This window comes from Bombina bombina, chromosome 8, assembly GCF_027579735.1.
Source record: "Bombina bombina isolate aBomBom1 chromosome 8, aBomBom1.pri, whole genome shotgun sequence".
NCBI classification, from domain to species: domain Eukaryota; kingdom Metazoa; phylum Chordata; class Amphibia; order Anura; family Bombinatoridae; genus Bombina; species Bombina bombina.
Window position 1 is genome coordinate 235,070,502 of NC_069506.1, and position 26,483 is coordinate 235,096,984.

Consider the following 26,483-nt stretch of genomic DNA (forward strand, 5'->3'; position numbering starts at 1 on the left):
CAGTGTGCAGCAAAATAAAGCTCAAATTTATAAAGAATTAAGAGTCTGAAATATATTTGTGATTATATAAGGCTTAAACCATTTTATCGTATATATATATATATATTGCACTGGGTGAGCATCCACCCATTTGTTCTGCTGCTGCTCCACTTAGTGAGAATTTGTCAAAGCAATCTGCTGTATCCACATCTAGCTGTCACATTTTTGATGTACATATACAACCATATCTTGCTGCTCCTCTGCTGCCATGGATACTCACTAGCCCATGTGTTCTCCTCCTCTGCTGTCCTTAAAGGGACAACAAATCAAAGTTACATTTTTATGATTCAATTAGAGAGTGCCATTTTAAACAACTTTTTAATTTCTGTTATCAGATTCTCTTGATATCTTTTATTTACAGAGCAGCTGAGCACAATGGGTGAGCCAATGACAATAGGCATATATGTGCAAATACCAATCACCATCTAGTTTCCAGTAATGTATTGCTATGCCTGAGTTATGCTCTTCAAGAAAGGATCCCTAGAGAATAATGCTGATATGATAACAGAAGTGAATTGAACATTTGATCAAAATTGCATGCTCTAATCTAAATCATGAAACCCATTAAAGGGACATAATACTTATATGCTGAATCCCTGTTTTCAGCTGTGCAAATAGTGTAGCGGGCTGCGTGTGCGCAGTTGCACTTCAAAGCTCAGTCTGATTGTAGTTACAAGCACGGGAGCGTGCTCTCAGTAAATTACATAGGGTGCATGGTGAGGCTCCGATTGGTGGAAAGAGCTATCAGTCAAATCACACAATAAGAAAATCTGTGACAGAGGCTGAATTAAAGCAGTCAACAAAGCCTCACAAAACCTGTGCTTTATCAAAGTTGAATTAGAGTGGAAATAAAATAAGCACATTGATATGGGTAACATTACTAGAGGTTTCAATATTTTAAAAGTTAGTGAGGTGAATTTACCATCACTTTAAAATGAATAGGGAAATAACATTAGTGTGCATGAGGCACGCTCCCTACAGGTCCCAGGACAGGCATACTGATTTGCTGCTTAGTGTCCTTTACAATGGGGTGTGAATACTTAGGACATGTTGAGGTAAAACATCTTTCTTTTTACATAGAGATGTTCAGGTGATATATATATATATATGTCAGATTTTTGCAGCTATGCTGCATTACTTTCAAGTGTTTCAACGTTTGGGTATCAAGTTCCTTTAACACATTCTCCATAGGCAATAATGGAGAATGAATTTCATGACATGTAAAAATCTTAAAAAAACAGGATAACCAAACAGACCAGTGGAAAAGTTGTGAATGAAACAAAAACATACATTTTGTATTGATTTTTTTTCTGTGCACGTCTGATAAATAGTAAATTCTGTTGGTAATTCTGTATGAATTTAATTGTTCTAATAACTGATAAATCAAGAGTAGTACTAAATGCAATTGATTTTCTTTTCCTTTAAATTTTTAATTTGAATGTTAGAATTAACTGAGTAGATATTTAAAATGTGTTTTTTTATCAGACTATGCCTATTAAATGCTGCACTTTTAGAGTAACAAGGCCAATATTCCTGCAATATGACCATATTTGGTGATGCAAATCTATTGTTGCAGTACCTGGCTGGAGTTGGTTGAAGCATCACTTGGAGACTAGCATGGATATTTCTCCTCTCAACTATTGAAGGAAATCTCCACGCCTACTCCCTCCTATTTGTACCACAACACTGTGTCCTCTACTGTCCTAGTCCTACCAGAACCAATACCTATCAACACCCATTGACTTGATGGCCAGAAATAGCCATCAGTGTTATTAGATCAGTACAACTATTGCTTATTTGAATTATGTTGCAAGCAGGAGGAAGTCAGTCTTCTCATTTATCTCACGGATTCACTTAGTTCATCCAGATATCTAGGGAGCGATCATGTTGGCTAATGGCAATGTGGATTTCCCCTTGCTCCATTCCATATGCATCACTTCCAATCTCTGCCTGGTGATCCCTAGTACAAAAAAGTAGTGTTATCTCAAATTGTCACAAGTTGTAGCAGCACAAAAGGAAAGGCAGGTGCCCAAAGCAGCAAATGAGCAGCAGTATATATTGATATTAATAAAAACATACTGTCAGTTAGCTGCATGTGTCTGGAGCTCTATATGGCAGCAATTTTTCAAGAATGATTTTAACAGTCTTTGCACTATATGGAAGCAGTGTACTGTTCACACAATGTATAACAATGGTAAAATGCACTGTTGCAAATTTGCTACCAGACATTTGCTATTTTAGAATCCTTTGTCCTGTGGAAAAAAGCAACTTTGTCAAGATTAGCTACCTCGACGTGCGCATAACCACAATTATGTAATTGCATTCCACAGATGATTCAAAATAATCTTTGTAATGCAATGACATAATGATAGGCATGCACACAGGCTCGGGTAGCTAATCTCAACGGAGATGTAAATGAGTATCCTATTAAATGTTAAAGCGGTAATCTCCATGCGCGCATGCGTACTGTAAACTGTCTTTAGCTAATTCTGACAGTGTGTTACCCTACAAATAGGTATTAGCCTGAGAAAACAGTATTTCTGAGACTGAAAAACGCGTTGCAATTTTTATATTAAATTTCATTTTTATATTAACACTTGCAGTCCCATTTGCTCCTTATTTTAAATCATCCTTTTCTCTCAGACAAGCTACAGTTTACACCTGAGGAACAGTCTGCCGAGCGGCTGCGAAGTTCTGGTCTGCTGTCATTAGCACCTCTTTAGGTGCAGTCTTTTTGCAAGTATTCTGACTTACCACTAGACTATTACTGGTGGGTTGCTGTACTAGGCTATGAGGCCTATCTACCAAGCTGTCAACCGCAAATATGCCGGAATTCTGCATTGTAATTGTTGCGAGATTAATCGGACCTAGTTATCAAAGCCTCAAGACCGGCAAAAGTTGAAATTTGTGACTTAACATACGATCCGCCGGTCTCAATCTGACGCAGATTGATGCTTACGTCATTACAGATGTTCCGAATACACATTCGGCTCTATCTGACACTTTTTCCCAGTTATCAAACTTCTAACAGGTACGCTTGCGTCTTTTCCGACCCAGCATACAGCGTACCTGGTTTTCAATCCGCCACCCTGGAGACCGCGGATGCCATAGAAATCAATGGGAATATGAAAGCAGCGAAAGCTTATATTCAATGCTGCAAGAGAATGAAGCATACCCCATTGATTTCTATGGTAGAAAAAAACTTACGTTAACACCTAACACTCTAACATAAACCCTGAGTCTAAACACCCCTTATCTGCCGCCCGACATCACCACAACCTAAAAAAAATGTATTAACCCCTATCCCGCCGCTCCCCGACACCGCCGCCACTAAATAAACGTATTAACCCTTAAACCTCTGGCATCCCACATCACTACCACTAAGTAAAATCAATAAGCATACAGAACCTTTCACCAATGGTGAATTATTTATCAGGTTAAAAAATTGGCTTTAGCAATGTCAGGTAGAAATAAATATATAACAAAATAGTGTGCCAATTTAAAATTGCTCAGTTTATATTTATTTTACCTTAGGCTCAAAAGACTAAGTTTAATATTTGTGTGGCAATTATGACAGAGAATCAGTTCAAAATGTTCTGAAATAACTGTACACGTTATATAACCTTACAAAAAAACTTTAACCATATAAAAGCAAAGATTGACGTTATCCTCCACATTGCACAAAAAAATGAGGTTGATGACCAAATGTAGGCACTTTGTGGGGCCACAACTACATTAGTTTTGAATGATTAAATTCATTGTAGCTATATACATCTATTATCTAATTTTCTTCATTTTCTTGTTATCCTTTGATGAAAAGCATGAAGGTGTCTACAGGACTATATGGCAGCTGCTGAGCAACGAGGTTATACATTAGCAAGAGCGCTAGATGGCATTACTATTTCCTGTCATGTAATGCGCCAGACATTCGCATACTTCCTTTCTAGATATCTCTTCAAGAAGAATAACATGAGAATGAAGCCGATTTGATAATAGAAGTCAACTGGAAACTTTTTTTTATAATCGTATTCTCTATCAGAATCACAAAAGAACGTTTGGGTTTCCTGTCCCTTTGAGGGCCTCACCAGTATGAACTGTAATGTATGCAAAGTCTTCACATATGAGTGATGTGATATTGCATAGAATGATCAGTCACAACACCACTGCTTTGGAAATTTAGCCCAAACAGGTTTGTGCCAGGTGGAAAAATAAAGGAGTCCAGGCCAATATATGCAAACAAGGCCTTTGGCAAACCTATTTTTGGGCTGATCTTTTATTACTACTAGCAGACAAAGGTACAGCAAGCTTTTCCTACATGTAACAGCTTAAATAAATATAAATATATGTAATTGGTCATTGCAACTCAAACCCCACTGCATCACAAGCAGAGGCAGGACAAAATACATCAGAAAACAAATAATAAAGGAAAAAATAATTTCTCTTAGCAAAACTAAGTTTACTTTTCACGTGGGTTCCCTGCAGACAAGACTTTGTGACATGAGCATCAAATTGGAGTAGGCTAATAGCAAATAAATCATAACACCAGGGGCATGAGGCAACCATTTTAAATGAGGGATCTCTTGTCCTTTTAAATGCAGGTGATTCCCAAAAAAACAGTAATAGCCTACAAGTCCAGGTGTTAGACCAACACACCACTCTCTTAAATGTGGGGTCGCATGTTCAACTAGGATGCAAGTGTGCAAATAAGAAACATTGATCACCTGCCAATTAGGTAGTATAGGCAGATCTATGTAAGGGAAAAGCTTATTATGCAGGTCCTATCTCCCACTATTAACCCGTAAGCCGCCATTCCCCCATGCAAAGTGATAAACTCACATCTAAACCCCCTAACCTAACACCCCATAACTTAACCCAATTTAAAATACCTATAAATTAAATTAAAACTATACTAACTACCTTAAAATAAATAAAACCTTACCTGTAAAATTAAATTAAAACTAAGCTTATCTTTAAAAGAAAAACTACCATTACTTAAAATCAAAATCAAATTACAAACAAAAAAAAATACCCTTTACAAAAATAAAAAAACCTAACATTACAAAAAAAAACCTAACATTTAAAAAAAACAAAAAACCCTGCCATTACAAAAAAAACTACACTTACTAAACATAACAAAAAAAAACTACCAAAAAAAAATAAGTATCCTATTCTAATACCCTTTAAAAAAAAAAAAAAAAACTATTCTAAAAATATCAGAAAACCAAAAAAAAAATCCGTATTTGGGCAGCAAAAGAGCTGAATGCCATTTTAAGGGCAATGCCTATCCAAATTTTAGGGGCAATGGGTAGTTTAAGATTTTTTATATTGGGGGGGGGTGAGGTTTTGCTAATGTTAGGGAGTTATTGTATTTTTTAAGCAAACGAGTTTATTTTTAGAATAGGGTTTTTTATTTTGGGGTATTTTTTTAAGGGGTTTTTGGTCATTTCGTTTGTTATTTTTATAAGGGTAGATTATTATTTTTTGTAATGGTAAGGTTTTTATTTTTTGCAAATGTTAGGGGGTCGATCCGATAAAAATCGTCGCCCGCAAAAGCCGGCGACGCCAATAATTGCGCAGATTTGGTATCACATATACGGCGTAACCTAGAAGTTACGCGCGTATATTTCTGCCGTCGCCCGCAGTTTTTTGGGCCATAGGCAGGTATACCAAACCCGCGCAGTTTGGTATCCAATATGCAGCGTAAGGACTTACGTGGCGAAAATGGAGAAAACTTACTCCATTTTCACCTCGTCACAAAAAGCAGCCGTAAGAAGCCTTACGCTGACTATTGGAGCCCCGTAACTTCCTAAACTGGCTGCTAAAATAAACCTAACACCTAACGCATGCGCAATGTCTATCTCCCTGTCAACCGCGATCTGCTAAACTAAACCTAACACCTAACGCATGCGCAATGTCTATCTCCCTGTCAACCGCGATCCCCCCCCCCGAAATCCCTAATAAAGTTATTACCCCCTAAAACGCCGCTCCCGGACCCCGCCGCCATCTACATAAACTAACCCCCTACTGTGAGCCCCTAAAACCGCCGCCATCTACCTTATCTATCCTGTAATCTGACCCCTTACACCGCCGCCACCTATATAAAAATTATTAACCCCTAATTTAATCTACCTACCCCGCCGCCAGCTATATAAAAATTATTAACCCCTAATCTAATCCCCCTATACCGCCGCCAGCTATATTAATATTATTAACCTCTAATGTAAGCCCCTTACACCGCCGCCATCTCTATTAAAATGATTAACCCCTAATTTAATCTACCTACCCCGCCGCCAGCTATATTATCTATATTAACCCTAAGTATATTATAGTTAATATAGTTATTACATTATATATATTAACTATATTAACCCTAATTATATTAGGGTTAATATAGTTACTATAGTATTTATATTAACTATATTAACTCTATCTAACCCTAACTACATTTATATTAAATTAATCTAATTCATTTATAAACTAAAATATTCCTATTTAAATCTAAATACTTACCTATAAAATAAACCCTAAGATAGCTACAATATAATTAATAATTACATTGTAGCTATGTTAGGGTTAATATTTATTTTACAGGTAAATAGTTAATTATTTTAACTAGGTATAATAGATATTAAATAGTTATTAACTATTTAATATCTACCTAGTTAAAATAATTACCCAATTACCTGTAAAATAAATCCTAACCTAAGTTATAAATACACCTACACTATCAATACATTTAATAAACTACAAACATCTATCTAAAAATACAATTAAATTAACTAAACTAAATTACAAAAAAAAACAAACACTAAATTACAAAAAATAAAAAAAAGATTACAAGATTTTTAAGCTAATTACACCTATTCTAAGCCCCCTAATAAAATAATAAACCCCCAAAATAAAAAAAATTCCCTGCCCTATTCTAAATTAAACAAATTTCAAAGCTCTTTACCTTACCAGCCCTTAAAAGGGCCTTTTGTGGGGCATGCCCCAAAGAATTCAGCTCTTTTGCATTCAACAAATACAATCCCCCCCCCCCATTACAACCCACCACCCACATACCCCTATTCTAAACCCACCCAAACCCCCCTTAAAAAAGCCTAACACTACCCCCCTGAAGATCTCCCTACCTTGTCTTCACCACACCACAATCAGCCACACCACAATCAGCCAATCAGATTGAGCTTGCATTCTATTGGCTGATCGGAACAGCCAATAGAATGCGAGCTCAATCTGATTGGCTGATTGGATCAGCCAATCGGATTGAACTTGAATCTGATTGGCTGATTCAATCAGCCAATCAGATTTTTTTAACTTAATTCCGATTGGCTGATAGAATCCTATCAGCCAATCGGAATTCGGCGGACGCCATCTTGGATGACGTCATTTAAAGGTACCTCATTCCAAGTTCAGCAGTCGGCCGGGATGGATGCTCCGCGGCGGCGGAGCGAAGAAAGAAGATTGAAGATGCCGCCGGAAGAATGAAGACTTTGCTGCCGCTTGGAGGAAGACGTCGCCGGAGGAAGAATTCTTCTTTGCCGCTTGGAGGACGACATCGCCCGGATCGGATCAGGAGTTCGGCCCGGTGTGGTGAAGACAAGGTAGGGAGATCTTCAGGGGGGTAGTGTTAGGCTTTTTTAAGGGGGGTTTGGGTGGGTTTAGAATAGGGGTATGTGGGTGGTGGGTTGTAATGGGGGGGGGGATTGTATTTGTTGAATGCAAAAGAGCTGAATTCTTTGGGGCATGCCCCACAAAAGGCCCTTTTAAGGGCTGGTAAGGTAAAGAGCTTTGAAATTTGTTTAATTTAGAATAGGGCAGGGAATTTTTTTTATTTTGGGGGTTTATTATTTTATTAGGGGGCTTAGAATAGGTGTAATTAGCTTAAAAATCTTGTAATCTTTTTTTTATTTTTTGTAATTTAGTGTTTGTTTTTTTTTGTAATTTAGTTTAGTTAATTTAATTGTATTTTTAGATAGATGTTTGTAATTTATTAAATTTATTGATAGTGTAGGTGTATTTATAACTTAGGTTAGGATTTATTTTACAGGTAATTGGGTAATTATTTTAACTAGGTAGATATTAAATAGTTAATAACTATTTAATATCTATTATACCTAGTTAAAATAATTAACTATTTACCTGTAAAATAAATATTAACCCTAACATAGCTACAATGTAATTATTAATTATATTGTAGCTATCTTAGGCCTAGATTTGGAGTTCGGCGGTAGCCGTCAAAACCAGCGTTAGAGGCTCCTAACGCTGGTTTTGGCCGCCCGCTGGTATTTGGAGTCAGTGATTAAAGGGTCTAACGCTCACTTTTCAGCCGCGACTTTTCCATACCGCAGATCCCCCTACGCCATTTGCGTAGCCTATCTTTTCAATGGGATCTTTCTAACGCTGGTATTTAGAGTCGTTTCTGAAGTGAGCGTTAGAGCTCTAACGACAAAATTCCAGCCGCCTGAAAATAGCAGGAGTTAAGAGCTTTCTGGCTAACGCCGGTTTATAAAGCTCTTAACTACTGTACCCTAAAGTACACTAACACCCATAAACTACCTATGTACCCCTAAACCGAGCTCCCCCCACATCGCCGCCACTCTATTTAAATTTTTAACCCCTAATCTGCCGACCGCCACCTACGTTATACTTATGTACCCCTAATCTGCTGCCCCTAACCCCGCCGACCCCTATATTATATTTCTTAACCCCTAACTTGCCCCCCACAACGTCGCCGCAAGCTACTTAAAATAATTAACCCCTAATCTTCCGACCGCAAATCGCCGCCACCTACGTTATCCCTATGTACCCCTAATCTGCTACCCCTAACATCGCCGACCCCTATATTATATTTATTAACCCCTAATCTGCCCCCCTCAATGTCGCCGACACCTGCCTACACTTATTAACCCCTAATCTGCCGAGCGGACCTGAGCGCTACTATAATAAAGTTATGAACCCCTAACCCGCCTCACTAACCCAACAGCCAATAGAATGCGAGCTCAATCTGATTGGCTGATTGGATCAGCCAATCGGATTGAACTTGATTCTGATTGGCTGATTCCATCAGCCAATCAGAAAATTCATACCTTAATTCCGATTGGCTGATAGAATCCTATCAGCCAATCGGAATTCGAGGGACGCCATCTTGGATGACGTCCCTTAAAGGAACAGTCATTCGTCGTTCAGTCGTCGGTCCGGATGGATGTTCCGCGCTGGAGGTCTTCAGGATCCTGCCGCTTCGCTCCGGATGGAAGACCATAGAAGATGCCGCCTGGATGATGACTTCAATCGGATGGAAGATCCTCTTCTGCCCCGCTTGGATGAAGACTTTGACCGGATCATGGACCTCTTCAGCCCCCGCTTGGGCTTGGATCAGGACATCGGAGGAGCTCTTCAGGACGGATCGGTGAACCTGGTATGGTGAAGACAAGGTAGGAAGATCTTCAGGGGCTTAGTGTTAGGTTTATTTAAGGGGGGTTTGGGTTAGATTAGGGGTATGTGGGTGGTGGGTTGTAATGTTGGGGGGGGGGTATTGTATTTATTCTTTTACAGGCAAAAGAGCTGAAATTCTTGGGGCATGCCCCGCAAAGGGCCCTGTTCAGGGCTGGTAAGGTAAAAGAGCTTGTAACTTTTTTAATTTAGAATAGGGTAGGGAATTTTTTATTTTGGGGGGCTTTGTTATTTTATTAGGGGGCTTAGAGTAGGTGTAATTAGTTTAAAATTGTTGTAATATTTTTATTATGTTTGTAAATATTTTTTTATTTTCTGTAACTTAGATCTTTTTTATTTTTTGTACTTTAGCTAGTTTATTTAATTGTATTTATTTGTAGGAATTGTATTTAATTAATTTATTGATAGTGTAGTGTTAGGTTAATTGTAGGTAATTGTAGGTAGTTTATTTAATTATTTTATTGATAGGGTAGTGTTAGGTTTAATTATATCTTAGGTTAGGACTTATTTTACAGGTAATTTTGTTATTATTTTAACTAGGTAACTATTAAATAGTTCTTAACTATTTAATAGCTATTGTACCTGGTTAAAATAATTACAAAGTTACCTGTAAAATAAATATTAATCCTAAAATAGCTATAATATAAATATAATTTATATTGTAGATATATTAGGATGTATTTTACAGGTAAGTATTTAGCTTTAAATAGGAATCATTTATTTAATAAGAGTTAATTTATTTCGTTAGATAAAAATTATATTTAACTTAGGGGGGTGTTAGTGTTAGGGTTAGACTTAGCTTTAGGGGTTAATACATTTATTAGAATAGCGGTGCGCTCCGGTCGGCAGATTAGGGGTTAATAATTGAAGGTAGGTGTCGGCGATGTTAGGGAGGGCAGATTAGGGGTTAATACTATTTATGATAGGGTTAGTGAGGCGGGTTAGGGGTTCATACCTTTATTATAGTAGCGCTCAGGTCCGCTCGGCAGATTAGGGGTTAATAAGTGTAGGCAGGTGTCGGCGACGTTGAGGGGGGCAGATTAGGGGTTAATAAATATAATATAGGGGTCGGCGATGTTAGGGCAGCAGATTAGGGGTACATAGGGATAACGTAGGTTGCGGCGGTTTACGGAGCGGCAGATTAGGGGTTTAAAAAAATATGCAGGGGTCAGCGATAGCGGGGGCGGCAGATTAGGGGTTAATAAGTGTAAGGTTAGGGGTGTTTAGACTCGGGGTACATGTTAGAGTGTTAGGTGCAGACGTAGGAAGTGTTTCCCCATAGGAAACAATGGGGCTGCGTTAGGAGCTGAACGCTGCTTTTTTGCAGGTGTTAGGTTTTTTTTCAGCTCAAACAGCCCCATTGTTTCCTATGGGGGAATCGTGCACGAGCACGTTTTTGAGGCCGGCCGCGTCCGTAAGCAACTCTGGTATCGAGAGTTGCATTTGCGGTAAAAATGCTCTACGCTCCTTTTTTGGAGCCTAACGCAGCATTTGATTAAACTCTCGATACCAGAGTTAAATTTATGGTGCGGCCAGAAAAAAGCCTGCGGAGCGTTAGCAGCCCTTTTACCGCCGAACTCCAAATCTAGGCCTTAGGGTTTATTTTATAGGTAAGTATTTAGATTTAAATAGGAATATTTTAGTTTATAAATGAATTAGATTAATTTAATATAAATTTAGTTAGGGTTAGATAGAGTTAATATAGTTAATATAAATACTATAGTAACTATATTAACTATATTAACCCTAATATAATTAGGGTTAATATAGTTAATATATATAATGTAATACCTATATTAACTATAATATACTTAGGGTTAATATAGATAATATAGCTGGCGGCAGGGTAGGTAGATTAAATTAGGGGTTAATCATTTTAATAGAGATGGCGGCGGTGTAAGAGGCTTACATTAGGGGTTAATAATTTTAATATAGATGGCGGCGGTGTTAAGGGCTCACTTTAGGGGGTTATAGATATAATATAGCTGGCGGCGGGGTACGGGAGCGGCGGTTTAGGGGTTAATAACTTTATTAGGTTGCGGCGGGGTACGGGAGCGGCGGTTTAGGGGTTAATAGCTTTTTTATTGTTAGGATAGTGAGGGGGGATAGCGGATAGAGGGTTAGACATGTCGGGCTATGTTAGGGAGGCGTGTTAGACAGTGCGGGCTATGTTAGGGAGGCGTGTTAGACAGTGCGGGTGTTTTAGACTTTAGTCAGGTTTTATAGGCGCCGGCAGATTCTAACGTGGCGCAAGTCACTGGCGACGCCAGAAATTTGTACTTGCGCAGATTTCTGGACATCGCTGGTTTGTCAGACTTACGGCACGTTAGCATCTGGCGGCGACCTATATGGGATGGCTCGAGTTGCGAGCTGAAACTGCGGGCGACGCCGGTCTCCTCGCTTGCGCCGCAAACTGCGATCGATATCGGATCGCGCCCTAGGTTTTTTATTTTTTTGTAATGTAAGTGTTTTTTTTTTGTAATGTAATTTTATTTTTTTAAGTAAGCCTAAGTTTTAATTTAATTTTACAGGTATGTTTTTATTTATTTTAAGGTAGTTAGGATATTGTTTAGTTCATTTATGGGTATTTTAACCCTTTAAGGACACAGCTTTCAGTTTGCTCAATTGTTTTATGACGGAAAAATTCTGTCATATGTCCTTAAGAGGTTAATTGGGGTTAAGTTAGGGGGTGTTAGGTTAGGGGGTTTAGAGGTGAGGGATGGTGATTTAGGGGTTAATAGTTTTATTTAGTGTTGGCGATGTGGGGGGATGGCAGTTTAGGGGTTGTGTAGTTTATGGGTGTAAGTGTAGTTTGTAAGGTATTGTTTTTTGTGCAACTTTTTAGTTTAGTAAAACAAATTAACACAGCTCTTAGATCGCTAGGGCAATCACAATATATATATATATATATATATATATGGGACAAAGAAAATATCAGCGCTAAAATATAGTTATCAGAAACTGCAAAATGATTCAGTGTAACCTATAAGATCTATACATATGTATTATAAACAAATAGACAATATAGGTGACCACAATCTGGGCCAGATAATAAATATAGGTAAACACTGTCTGAAGTCTGAAGTTAACAACAAACACGTGAGGGGACCGGAGCTACTGATTGGTTGGCCGATTGAATCGCTCAGACAGAAGTTGGCGGGAAAGTGCTAAGATTGAATATCATACAGTCCAAAAGGGGATCCAGGAGAGACTGACAAGGTGTTTTGATTAAGAAGAAAAGTGTGATATATCCACCTTCTGGCACTGGTCTTAAAGGGGAAGAAAGCTGTACAGCGGATAACAACTTTCACATCCATCTCAGGCTGCATATAGCCTCCACGCTAATTCCTAATCCTTACCTCATCTGGATTGAGGTCTCAACAAAAAAATATATATATATATATATATATATATATATATATATATAAAAAAAAATATATATATATATATATATATATATATATATATATATAGATGAGTAGGGTGCAAGGCTAGGTGTTCCCATGGATTAGGGGAGTTATATGGTATGCATGAAAGTGGTAATTTTGCTGTAAAATGGCTGACTAAACAATATATTCAGTGTATATCCTAAAACTGGTAATAAGGTTTAAACCATCTATTCCGTCCTCCTTACTGTCTAATACCTTATCTAGTAAATAAGACACAACACCACTTGTTTGGGAGAAAGAACCGGTCACGGTTCACGTTTATTAAATAAACGCTTTAACTAGTGCCTAAGCGTTATTCTGTTTACCCTTAGGCACTTGATCAACCTATCAACGAAACTTGGCAACAAGTTCGTAATCCTGAACGTTGGCGGCATCTCACTCTAACCTAGCCCCTACTAGCAGATGGTCAAGGCCCCTTTCGATACCTGCAGGGTGACACCCGGCTGTCACGCCCCATGGCACTCAGAGACAGCTGTGATGTTCAGAAGTCTTCGGTCCAATTGCGAGGGAGAGGACCCCCAGGCCGGCGCCTGGCAGGCATAACCCCTCCCTTTTCCAGGACCGTCACTCTTCTCTCCTTGTGCCCGCTCCCCAGGGCATTGAGCACCCACCAGCTGAGGCATATTCAACCAACCTAGTAAGGCACCCCCTGACAGCCGAATCGTACAACCCAACCGCAGGGGTGGATGGCTACATTAAAGGCTCGGTCTTACTGCAGGCTAGCTCAATTAAACCTACCCCCGCCGAGCCAACTCACCCTATTCAGCCGCATCGTAGCCACCATTCTCCTCTTCCAGGGACGGGTGGGTGGGGAAACCTTCTCCTTGAAGTCTGGAAACCGAAAGAGGCTGATCTCACTGCTGCAGGACCCTATAAAGGTAAGAAACAGACACCTCCTCTCCACTTGCAACATTGTAACAACACAATTTAGCATTACTCCAGACTTCAAGTTGGTAAACCCTTAATTATGTTACAGGCCCACTAGAGGGCCCTCCACTGCCATAAGGTTTAAACCATCTATTCCGTCCTTCTTACTGTCTAATACCTTATCTAGTAAATAAGACACAACACCACTTGTTTGGGAGAAAGAACCGGTCACGGTTCACGTTTATTAAATAAATGCTTTAACTAGTGCCTAAGCGTTATTCTGATTACCCTTAGGCACTTGATAAACCTATCAATGAAACTTGGCAACAAGTTTGTAATCCTGAACGTTGGCGGCATCTCACCCTAACCTAGCCCCTACTAGCAGATGGTCAAGGCCCCTTTCGATACCTGCAGCGTGACACCCGGCTGTCACGCCCCATGGCACTCAGAGAGAGCTGTGATGTTCAGAGGTCTTCGGTCCAATTGCGAGGGAGAGGACCCCCAGGCCGACGCCTGGCAGGCATAACCCCTCCCTTTTCCAGGACCGTCACTCTTCTCTCCTTGTGCCCGCTCCCCAGGGCATTGACCATCCGCCACAAGAGCCAGGTGAACTCTTGCCGCCAATACAAACCAACAGGAACCCAGTAATAAACATAACTTAACTATAACATAACAACAATACCATAACAATATTAAACAGATTGCAACATCAACCATTTCAGCACATACATTAGCGAACAATCATCAACAATGCTCCCCTGATGTCCCATAGGAACATGTCCAGCCCCACGTCCGTAAGGTGGACTCCGTCAGGCCTAAATAGGTCCCTTTTGTCGGCCGTGATATTTTCGTGTGTGATCACGAAACCCCCAAGGCCCGTGACCGCTCTTCCCATCTCCCTGTTCACCTACTTGCTCACATTATATGCAGCCCACTGTGTGACAATGTGCCGCCAATGCAGTCGAGCAACTACATTTGACCACCCCAAAGTCACACCCTGCAACCAAGTGTGCATCCAGTGCACGTCCGCTGTCATTCTCTTAATTAAATCCAGCGCGGGCAATGCCCTCAAATCATTTCCACCGAGGTGCAGCACTAAAACATTAGGCCGACCCCACCTTTTGTGTGCCTCTTGAAAAGTGCCGGCAAATCGGCCCACAACAATCCCCTGCGCCCTAACCACCGAAAGCTTGCCTTGGACGTTGGGAATCCAAGTTGCTGTCCCTCCGGTGATCGCAACGCTCTGAGATGAGCCCAGTAGATGTATGAATGCCCTTTTATCCCTACACGAACCGGAGGCGCTTTCACATTTACAACACCTGGTAAAACAGAGTACACCACCATGAAATACCATCCCTTCACAACCGGGGTCCCCAAAGAAAAGCCCCCTTCTTGGAAACTATTGACCCTTAACATGCCTGTGTTATAGCATTGCCCTTTAGTTGGCCTAATATAAGTTTTGTACTGGGTTGATTTCCATCTACCCATGCGCTTGATCTCTGCCGCCGGAATTCCCTTTTGAGCTGTGCTAGTTGCCGCGCCTATTCTAAAGGAATGCGGGGCGATCCTGCTCGGATCCAACCCTGCCTGCTTTGCCGTTTTCGCCAGTACCTGGCGGAATTGAAAAACCGACAGGGCCAAACCGTCCTCATGAATCAGGAGCAGTTGTCCCCCTGCCGGCCTCACCTTAAGGTATTTCTCCACACAAACCACTGGACAGCAATCCTCAAACTCCTGTCGTTCAAGGGGTAACCATGCCCCCGCCCCCTCCTGGTCCGTCTTGGACCTGGGCACAAATAAAAGGAGCCCCCCATCCGTCGGACGGACGTGCTCCAACTGTACTCCCCCGCAGCCCTTATCTTTGGCCGAAGCGACAAGCTCCCCAACCCTGAGAGCTCCCGCAAACGCCAACGCAAATGCCGTTCTAAAAAGAAGCTGCTCGTATTCAGATTTGCATACCCTTGCAATGCCCTTCGCTAGTGCCCGCAATCTCTCCTGGGTAATGGTCTCCCTCCGATCTTTTTGATGGGGGCCAACCTACCCCACCCCTTCAGCACCTTCCTAACTAGGAAGGTTCCGGAGTGATCCACAAAACCAAGTGCCTTATTAAAGAAGGCCAACACCGATAGCCGACCGCTAGCGCCGGCCCTACTCACCCCCTCCTTACGCAGCAATGCCAAACAATCTAGCACCAGCACCCTAGTAGCCCTTTGTACCTGTACACCTCTGAGTTGACAGAAAGCCTCCCAGCTGTTCCAGTGACTCTTATATGCTGACCATGTCCTTGGCGCCAAAGATGCCTTAACCAAGGCTAGGATGCTCGTCCAACCTTCAACAGCTGCCAAAGAGAAGAAGGGCATGTTAACCCCTCCTCTGCTGCCATGGGTGCCGCTGCCCTAAACTGCTCCCATTTAAATCGAGAGAGTGCATCCGCAATAACATTCTGCACTCCGGGACGTGTTTTGCGGTAAAATGTATATTGCTCTGCAAACATCGTAACACCAGATGACGCAGATAGCACACAACTGCTGGCGAGGACGCAGACAGCCTGTTAATGGCGTACACCACACTCAGGTTGTCTGTCCAGAACACCACCACTTTATTGGCCAATCTACCACCCCAGATATCCATTGCCACAACTATAGGGAATAATTCCAAAAGCGTCAGATTTTTGGTATATCCCGCAGCTATCCAGTCCCTCGGCCATGGAGCAGCGCTCCATTCTCCATCGAGGTATGCTCCGTACCCGAATCCCCCCCGCTGCATCCGTGTACAGATTTATTGCCTTGTTGGGTACTTTCCTACCCCTCCATAGGCACACACCATTAAAATTCTCCAAGAATTTCTCCCATACCACCAGGTCCTCCCTGACATCCGCTGTAATGCGTGTCCATTTTGCATGACTGGTAGGGCCCTTCAAAAGGCCCTCCAATTGACGGTTAAAAGCCCTTCCCATAGGGATAACCCGTCCCGCAAAATTCAGGAGGCCCAGCAGCGACTGGACCTCTTTGATTGTGACCTTGTCCACCTCCCTAAACCTCCGCACCGCCTCCAACATCCGGATCACCTTATCCATGGGCAGCCTGCATTCCGCCTGCACAGTGTCTATTTCTATGCCCAGAAATGTGAGGCAGGTGCACGGCCCCTGCGTTTTCTCGTCCGCAAGTGGCACGCCAAATCGCGCCATCATATCCTGCATGACTTCCATGAGCTGTTCGCACTCCGTAGAACCGGCTCTCCCTACCAACAAGAAATCGTCCAAGTAGTGAGCCACCGCTCCCCCACCTGACGCCTTGTACACCACCCAATGCAGGAATGAGCTAAAACACTTGAAGAGGGAACAGGACAATGAGCAGCCCATTGGCAAGCACCTGTCCACGTAATATTCCCCTTCGAACTTCATGCCTATTAGTCTGAATGCCGAAGGGTGCAGTGGAAGCAGCTGGAAAGCCGACTCGATGTCTAGCTTCGCTAGCAGTGCACCCGGCCCACATGCCCTGACTACGTCCAGCGCACAATCAAATGATTGATAGTGCACCGAACTAAGCACAGGGTCAATGGGGTCATTAACTGACTCCCCTTTTGGGAAAGAAAGGTGATGTATCAATCTGAACTTTCCTTCCTCTTTTTTGGGCACCACACCCAATGGGGAGATCACCAGATCTTCCAACGGGCAGGTGGAGAATGGCCCAGACACCCTGCCCAGCGCCACCTCTTTGGCCAACTTTTCCCTGCGGGAATTCGTAGGCCGTTTTCAAATTCTTGTGCACCGGAGAACCCACAACCTGCCCAGTGAGGGGTATGCGGAAACCCCATTCCAGCCCTGACATCAGCAGCTCAGCTGCCCCCCTGTCAGGGTAGATCGCCAGCCATATCAACATGGCTTGCAACTTAAGCGGAGTTGGTGCTCTTGACTGCAACTCCCGGCTTAGGCGTGATTTTGGACTGTCCCACGTCCTTTCGCTTTCCACAATCCGTGCCTGGGTGGGGCCCTGCACAGTATTTGCAGATGTAACGAAAGGAGCAGCTGCTCCCCCTATCACACTGCTTATCCTGGAATTTCCAGCACTCCCTTCCATTCCTACCAAGTCGCGCCCCCTGGTGTGGCGGCGCTTGACGTGACGCCACGGGGGAGGGAGAACCGCCCTCCACTTCCAGTTTGGACCACAAATGCATATCTTGTGTCCCAAAGTGCAGCAGAGGGTTACCTACCATTTTCCTCCTAAAGGCCATGTCGTATTCACGCCATGCGCCTTCCTTGAATCTCGTACGGATATCCTCTATGGTATCCTGGTACTTAAACAAATTGTGCCCCTGCAACGGCCATCTGTCCACATAGCATGCAGCCAGTACTCGGAAGCATTTAAGCCATTCCTCGTACGTCTCCGGCCTACGCACTTTCTTTGGGCCAGAGCCATCTGCCGCTCTTTCTTTAGCCCTAAACGCATCTAGAGAGAGCTCGAAAACGTTAACTTATCTGCCCTCCTGTATCTTTTTAACAACCTTCAATTTTAGATGGCCATATAGCGAGTGGACCAAACAGGGGTAAGTGTCCCCTGTGCCGCCACTGTACATGGCACCGGGCCCGCTGGCGCTATCGCGCCTCCTAAAGCTTGCGATCCCTGTACCTCAATTGCCTGATTCCTAGCGCCTGCCCTGTCTTTCACTTGTGTCGACGCCATCTTCTTGATCCACCTGAACATCCTGCGCTGACCCTTCCCCACTAACCCAAGGTCATCCCCCCTATCAGACCCTGACCCACTTGTGGAAGACCCCGTATCAGTGTGCATAATGTCTGGTGCATGGCACTCACCATTGCCTTGTATTCCTCCTCCTGAAGGAGTCGCTGGTACCGCAGCACTCTGAACTCCGCTGGGCCCTGCCAGTGCTAGGGCGCTGCTGGGGCTTGATGCCATTCCTACTGTTGTGCTTGCGGGAGCCTGTTGAGACAAAACAACTCGGGGAGTACTCCGGTCTACGAGAGGAGCAACAGTTGAGGCACCCTCTCTCCCCTCTCCCTGTCTCCCCCCCGCCGACATACCAAGAACATTAGCCACAGCATTTCTGATAACCACCTCCTGCGCAGCCCCCTCCCGGGCGAGAACACTAAACCCAGGCTGGGGCCTCGCAGAATCCACCACACGTAATGCTGCCTCTACAGCTCTCCTGATCATATCCTCATCCACACCGCCATGTGACTGCCCACCACTCGGTGTGTGCCCACTATCATACTGCATATCATTCAGCATGTCACCCTGTCTCACCAAGCCCCCAGACCTAAATTGAGTTATCCCCGCATGTACCCACCCCCTATGTGGTCCATGCGTCATTCGTGTCTCCAATCGACCATGCGTCCCCTCAGGCCTACAGGCCTCTGATAATGCATCTGCGCCCACATACATCCGGCTCATGCCCCCTCTCATGCAAGCTTGGCCAAATGTGTCCCCTGCACCAGTGCGCCGCTCTGCAGCACCACTCTCTCCCACATCAACCGCGGGCCTCTGCCCTTTCCCTGCATCTATCTTGAGCCACCGACTGCGTGCTAGTGCTCGGCCGCTCCCTAGGCCCTCCAACTGAACACACCGCTCTGACTGCCACACCTTATGAACCCGTAGTTGTACCGCGATCTGCCGCCATGCGCGCATGCGCACTATTAACAGGCATACCCACGTGAGGATCAACTGCGCCACTCGCTCTCCACCCGGCACCCGGACCATCAGCCATGCCCCTGCCAGGTAAGTATCCCCCACTGCTCCCCGCCTGCCTAACTGTTGCCTGTGGGGCTCCGGTCGCGCGAGGCAGTCCTCTCCCGGTCGTCTCTTCCCTCAAAATGGCGGCCGCAATCTCCCTCCTCCTCAGAAGTCTCGGAGGAGGAGAACTCGCGGGAACCGCCATTCAAAGGGCCAGACTCCGCTGCGCACTCTGCAATGTTACTGGGCCTTGGGCTTGCTCCCTCACCTCCGGCAGCCCCGGCGACAGCCGCGCCCAGCCCCTGGTCCCCCTGTGGGAACCTATAATTGAAAGACTGGGCTAAGGCCAAGACCGCCGCCATGGCCGCCGGCGGCAAGGCCGCAAATTTCCCAACCATGCTGGCCCCAGCTTCCACTGGGGGTACCGGACCCTGTAATGTCCCTGGGCCACTCTCAGGCCCCACCATACGCTCCCTCCCAGATTCAACAACCCTGCCAGTCTGCGGCCCTGGGTTGGGGGCTGCCCCCTTCTCCCCACTAATCTGGGCCTTACCCCTAGGGCCTGTAACCCCTGAATTTCCCCCTGCCTTCACTTTTCCTCTATTAAAACTCCTAGCAGGAGGGGATTTTTGGGGAATGGGGGGTACCAGATCCTCTGACTCAGGCTCCTGTCTTTGCTTTGCAGGTCCCTTCTTCCTTGCAGACATCTCCACCACCTCCCTGTAACACTTGGGAGGCACAGATTTTCTCCTGGATCTCTCCAGGCTTCACTTCTAGAATCTTCAGCCAACTTCAGAAACCTTCTCCTTGAAGTCTGGAAACCGAAAGAGGCTGATCTCACTGCTGCAGGACCCTATAAAGGTAAGAAACAGACACCTCCTCTCCACTTGCAACATTGTAACAACACAATTTAGCATTACTCCAGACTTCAAGTTGTTAAACCCTTAATTATGTTACAGGCCCACTAGAGGGCCCTCCACTGCCATATGCTTTTAGGCAAGTACAGAATGTCTAGGAGTGCACAAACAATTCTTGCACCAGGGCCCTCTGTTCATTTGTCCTCCTCTGGTGTCAGAGAAGCATTGCCTCCCACAGAGCAGTGTTGGCAAGAATACCTTCAAACATAGTTTTTTTCCCTTTATAACATTTCCCTGGAAATCTCAATACAGATCCCTTTATAACACAGCACTATAGTACCAATACTTATACTTTTCAACCAGTGTGCAGCAAAATAAAGCTCAAATTTATAAATTATTAAGAGTCTGAAATATATTTGTGATTATATAAGGCTTAAACCATTTTATGGTATATATATATATATATATATATATATATATATATATATATATATATATATATATATATATATATATATATATATATATATATATATATATATATATATATATATATATATATATATATATATATATATATATATATATATATATATATATATATATATATATATATATATATATATATATTGCACTGGGTGAGCATCCACCCATTTGATTTGCTGCTGCTCCACTTAGTGAGAATTTGTCAAAGCACTCTGCTGTATCCACATCTAGCTGTCACATTTTTGATGTACATATACAACCATATCTTGCTGCTCCTCTGCTGCCATGGATACTCACTAGCCCATGTGTTCTCCTCCTCTGCTGTCCTTAAAGGGACAACAAATCAAAGTTACATTTTTATGATTCAGTTAGAGCATGCCATTTTAAACAACTTTTCAATTTCTGTTATCAAATTCTCTTGACATCTTTTATTTACAGAGCAGCTGAGCACAATAGGTGAGCCAATGACAATAGGCATATATGTGCAACTACCGATCACCAGTTAGTTTCCAGTAATGTATTGCTATGCCTGAGTTATGTTCTTCAAGAAAGGATCCCTAGAAAATAATGCTGATTTGATAACAGAAGTGAATTGAACATTTGTTCAAAATTGCATGCTCTATCTAAATCATGAAACTTTAATTTTAGCAGTACTGTCCCATTAAAGGGACATAATACTTATATGCTGAATCACTGTTTTCAGCTGTGCAAATAGTGTAGCGGGCTGCATGTGCGCAGTTGCACTTCAAGGCTCAGTCTGATTGTAGTTACAAGCACGGGAGTGTGCTCTCAGTAAATTACATAGGAAGCATGGTGAGGCTCCGATTGGTGGAAAGAGCTGTCAGTCAAATCACAGAATAAGAAAATCTGTGACAGAGGCTGAATAGAAGCAGTCAACTGAGCCTCACAAAACCTGTGCTTTATCGAAGTTGAATTTGAGTGGAAATAAGCACATTGATATGCTTAACATTACTAGAGGTTTCAATATTTTAAAAGTTAGTGAGCTGAATTTACCATCACTTTAAACTGAATAGGGAAATAACATTAGTGTGCATGAGGCACGCTCCCTACAGGTCCCGGGACAGGCATACTGATTTGCTGCTTAGAGTCCTTTACAATGGGGGGTGAATACTTAGGACATGTTGAGGTAAAACATCTTTCTTTTTTACATAGAGATGTTCAGGTGATATTTTTTTAGTCAGATTTTTACAGCTATGCTGCAATGCATCACTTTCAAGTGTTTCAACGTTTGGGTATCATGTTCCTTTAACACATTCTCCATAGGCAATAATGGAGAATTAATTTCATGACATGTAAAAATCTTAAAAAAGCAGGCTAACCAAACAGGTCAGTGGAAAAGTTGTGAATGAAACAACAAAAACATACATTTTGTATTGATTTTTTTTTCTGTGCGCGTCTGATAAATAGTAAATTCTGTTGGTAATTCTGTATGAATTTAATTGTTCTAATAACTGATAAATCAAGAGTAATACTAAATGCAATTGGTTTTCTTTTCCTTTAAATGTTTATTTTGAATGTTAGAATGAACTGCCTAGATATTTTAAATTTGTATTTTTATTAGACTATGCCTATTAAATGCTGCAATTTTTTAGAGTAACAAGGCCAATATTCTTGCAATATGAGCATATTTGATTATGCAAATCTAATGTTGCATTATCTGGCTGGAGTCGGTTGAAGCATCACTTGGAGACTAGCATGGATATGTCTCCTCTCAACTGTTGAAGGAAATCTCCATGCCTAATATGAGCAATTTTAACTTTATAAAAGTGTACACAAATTATAGGACACAAGTCAACACAGAATGATAGCAGCTAATTAGCGCTAATGGGAATAGAGAGCAAAGGACTAAAATAAATAACAATAAGGATAAATTTCATATGGTAGAAGAGGACAAAAAAAAAAAACAGATCATAATCTGTACTTGATATGTAATGCTTACACCTAACCATCTGTAGCTTCTTTAGCAGAACAGAAATAAAGGGGTATATTTATATCTACAAGTGTCAGTTTTTAGGGATAAAACCCAAAGTAATTTACATACATTTTACTACTGGTGGTGCTATATATATCACAAGTATAGCTATGTATGTTTAAGATTTATTTGTAACCCACACTACCTTTGCTTTTAGCTATTATAATGTTAATGCTGCCATAAATTAATAATGCCCCCATCTATGTTTAGACCCTTTGGTATTCTAGTTTGTAAACAAAAAATCCAGAAAGCCTCTCTATGGAGGAGTCTACTGGTTCTAATCTAATAGCCCTATCAAAATACCCCCCCCCCCCCAATAAAAAAACCCTAGCATACAATAAACTACCAATGGCCCTTAAAAGGGCCTTATGTGGGGCATTGCCCCAAATATATCAGCTCTTTTACCTGTAAAAAAAAAATTACAAATACTCCCCCAACAGTTAAACCCACCACCCAACCAATCAACCCCCCCAATAAAAAACTAAAATAGCCTAAGCTCCCCATTGCCCTGAAAAGGGCATTTGTATGGACATTGCCCTTAAAAGGACATTTAGCTCTTTTACATGCCCAGACCCTAATCTAAAAATAAAACCCACCCAAATAACCCTTAAAAAAACTAGCACTAACCCTCGACGATCCACTTACAGTTCTTGAAGTTTCGCTTGAAGGATCCAGCCGGAGAAGTCCTCATCCAGGAGGCAAGAAGTCTTCATCCGTGCGGCCTCTTCCATCTTCATCCAGCCAGAGATGTCTTCAACTAGGCAGCAAGAAGTCTTCATCCAGACGGCATCTTCTATCTTCATCCATCCGGCGAGGAGCAGGTCCATCCTGAAGACATCCGGTGCGGATCCTCTTCATATGGTCGCCGCTATAAACTGGAAATTTAATGCAAGTGACGCCATCCAAGATGGCGTCGCTTGCATTCCTATTAGCTGAAAGATTTCAATCAGCCAATAGGATTAGAGCTGCTAAAATCCTATTGGCTGTTCCAATCAGCCAATATGATTGAGCTCTCATCCTATTTGCTGTTCCAATCAGCCAATAGAATGAGAGCTCAAATCCTATTGGCTGATTGGAACAGCCAATAGAATGGGAGCTGCTCAAATCCTATTGGCTGATTTGAACAGCCAATAGGATTTTAGCAGCTCTAATCCTATTAGCTGATTGAAATCTTTCAGCCAATAGGAATGCAAGGGATGCCATCTTGGATGGCGTCACTTGCATTGAAGCTCCAGTTTACGGCGGCAACCGTATGAAGAGGATGCTCTGCGCCAGATGTCTTCAGGATGGACCCGCTCTGCGCCGGATGGATGAAGATAGAAGATGCTGTCTGGATGAAGACTTTACCGGCTAGATGAGAATGGAAGAGACTGCCCGGATGAAAACTTCTTGCCGCCTGGATGAGGACTTCTCCTGCTGGATGGATCTATCAAGCAGGTCTTCAAGAACTGTAAGTGGATCGTCGGTGGTTAGTATTAGGTTTTTTTAAGGGTTTTTTGGGTAGGTTTTTTTTTAGATTAGTGTCTGGGCATGTAAAAGAGCTACATGCCCTTTTAAGGGCAATGCCCATTCAAATGCCCTTTTCAGGGCAATGGGGAGCTTAGATTAATTTAGATAGGTTTTTTATTTGGAGGGCTGGTTGGTTGGGTGGTGGGTTTTACTGTTAGGTGAGTGTTTGTATTTTTTTTTACAGGTAAAAGAGCTGATATCTTTGGGGCAATGCCCCACAAAAGGCCATTTTAAGGGCCATTGGTAGTTTATTGTAGGCTAGGTTTTTTTTTTATTTTGGGGGGGCGGCTTTTTTATTTTGATAGAGCTTTTAGATTAGGTGTAATTCTTTTTTAATTTTTGATAATTTGTTTTTTTATTTTTCGGAATTTAGTTGTTTTTTTTTTGTAAATTAGTATTTGTTTTTTTCTGTAATTTAGTACTTTTAATATTGTTTAATTGTATATTTAAATAATTTGAGTACGTTAGGATTCTTTAATATGTAATTTATTTAATTTAATTGGTAGTTTAATTTAATTTAAGTATAATAGGGTAGGTTAATTAATAGTTTAAAATAGTTTATTTTAATTCTATAGGTAAGTTTTAATTTATATTAAAATAGGGATGTTGTAATTCTAATTAAAGTTAGGGGGTTGTTAGGTTTAGGGGTTAATAGCTTAATTTCGTTTTTGGCAGTGGGGGGGCTGACATTTTAGGGGTTAATAGGTTTAGTTAGTGGTAGTGATGTGGGAGGCCAGAGGTTTAGGGGTTAATACGTTTATTTTGTGGTGGCGGTGGCGGGGAGCGTCGGGATAGGGGTTAATAACTTTATTTAGGTTGCGGTTATGTCGGGGAGCGGCGGGATAGGGGTTAATAACTTTATTTAGGTTGCGGAGGTGTCGGGGAGCGGCGGGATAGGGGTTAAACATTTTAGTATAGTTGCAACGTTTAGTGACAGGGTATAAATAAAGTTTGGAAAAAGCCAAATAGATGCGAGATTGATGACTGCTAGTTAACAACAGTCCGATGCTTATCACCCCGTACTTGGTGCACGTCTTTTTGCCGTCTTTTTTCATAAATAAGGAGAGCGTATTCAGATACACGGCCGCGATGTTAGGCGAGCGTATTGATGCCGGCAAATGCAACATAGTTGACAGCTTGATACATATCCCCCTATGTCTGTTTTGCCTTCCCCAGGGGCGTATTAAGGCCTAGGGAAGCAGATTTTTAAGGGGCAGCAGAATTTTGAGTCCCTAGGGCCACTCTACTGAACTCAGGGCCGGGTGGCTAAATCAACCAATTACTAATGACTTAAATGGCTGGCCCGGCTATTGCTATCCTATGGGATTGTATGTGGGTGCGCATGACATGGTGACAGTGGAGGCGGAGCTCACTTGCGCAGCCTGGCCTGGACTGAGAGGGAATGCGGTATTCTTCCTGGCTCCACTGCGTGATTGAGACTCACACAGACTACACAGTGCAGTGTGCACTACAACGTGACCACTGTGAAACAGCATATGCCTTTCTCCCTTCAATATATCTTCATTAGGCCTTAAAATACTTAAACAGATTAGTCACTAAATACTTGTACATTTACTGTTTGTCTATCTGTCATACATGCAAAGAATAAGTATTTATTGCTGAATCTATACAACTATGCGACTTAAAACACAACTGAAAATATGTTGTATGCATTTAATACATTCAGAAACAATACAAGTATATACTTTATTATGAGTGTATCATGTGACTTTATACCCTAGGATACAATTCCTAAACCTATCATAACTACTGTTGTATTTTTTAAGTACTTTTAAAGGCCAGTTTGTATATTCATTACATATTTATCCAAGCAGATATTTTGCTTAAAACACTGTCAATCACCAAAGAAGATGTTTAAGGTTAAACAATTACATACTGACAAACTATCATACAGTGAAGGATATTTTTTCTGAGATAAACACTTTAATCATCTGACTTGCAAAATAATGTCTTAATATATATATATATATATATATATATATATATATATATATATATATATATATATATATATATATATATATATATATATATATATATATATATACAGGGAGTGCAGAATTATTAGGAAAGTTGTATTTTTGAGGATTAATTTTATTAATGAACAACAACCATGTTCTCA